We start from the raw sequence: 1,530 nt of genomic DNA, 5'->3' as shown, positions 1-1,530 counted from the left end.
CGAACCAAAATAACGGAACGCCGAAATATCCGTAACCGGTCGGATATCACGGCGGAAATCTCGGCACGTATCAATGAAATCGATTAATTAGCAAATCATGAGAATTTTTACCTTATATAGAATTGTACCTAAAATAGGACTCCTCTACTTTATAAAGGGGGTCTGATTATTTGTAAAGTACATTGCAACATGCACCCCAAAGCAATAAACTGTTATTTCTAGACATTATTATCTCATCACTCGGTTCCGGCACTGATTGCAGCATCTTTGACTCGATGGTGACCAACCTTCAAGGCTAAGATTGTTCAACTTGTGTGGTTTACATTTACTTTTTATCATTAATTTTAATTTGAATCTGATTTCTCATTTTGTATCAAGTTTGATCACGTATCCTTAAAACCATGTATAAATTCAATTGTTATCCGTTTTTGAGGGTAAGCACTAACAATGACCAAACTTTCTCCTCTCCTAAGTTTGAGAATTTCCGCAATATTTTTGATTTGAGCTTACCTTCAAAACTTCCTAAGGTTTACAACTCTCACATTATCAAACTGCCACATTTACTCGTTTTCCAACTCTCATATTATATTTTATATTATGTATAATACATTGTGTTTCTGAAAGATGCTCTTATATATAGAAAGTGGACTTTTTGTTTTACACAATGGAGAAATGAGGGTTTATTTTTCCGAAAATTTGAAAACTATGTACTACTTGTATACGGGTAAAACTCTCGTATCAGGGATCGGGCAAACACCTGCCCTTGGGGATATCAGGGTCATGTCCTTGAGGACCGTATTAGTGGTTAAGACTTCAGAGAGAATCACCGAGCAGCTGCACACAACTAACAAAGAGCCGTGATATCCGTACCCTACCGGATATCATGGCGCGAATCTCGGCTCGTATCAGTGATCGGCGTAACGGAAGATTTTTACCTTTTTAGAATTGTACTTAGGGTAAAACTCCCCTACTATATAAAGGAGAAAGATGATTATTCATGGACACATTACAGCATGCATATTAAGACAATATACTCTTATCTTCTCTGTTATTCAAATTTCTTACTTTTGTTCATCAGTTCATTAAGCTGTTACTCAGACCGGGATCACTCCCCTTAATTGGTTTGACAATTTATTACATACTTTATCGGTTTAATCTAACGTTATTTATCATTTGTATTGAATTAATTCGCATATCCTTAAAATTTCATATAAATTCAATTGTTATTCATTTTTTAGGGTAAACAGATTGGCGCCCACCGTGGGGCTAAGGATAATAGTGGAAATTTGATATAAATTTCTATAACACAGTCTATTTTACACTTGTTCTTTGATATTTTAATTTCAGGTAAAATTAAAAATGTCAAACTCCCAATCTGCCCATTTGAACATTGATGTTGAGTCTGGCCACCATGGCGAGAATAACAACGTGGTGCCCAGTAACGAGGTGCCCGTTATTGACCCTAACAGAGTCCCAGTTGCGGATCTGATCGGTGCTAACTCACACGTGGCTATCGAAGAAAACTTGTCT

The sequence above is a fragment of the Nicotiana tomentosiformis genome, chromosome 11 (assembly GCF_000390325.3).
Source record: "Nicotiana tomentosiformis chromosome 11, ASM39032v3, whole genome shotgun sequence".
Taxonomy (NCBI): Eukaryota; Viridiplantae; Streptophyta; class Magnoliopsida; order Solanales; family Solanaceae; genus Nicotiana; species Nicotiana tomentosiformis.
The sequence above is the reverse complement of the archived record's forward strand: the minus strand, read 5'-3'. Positions refer to the sequence as shown.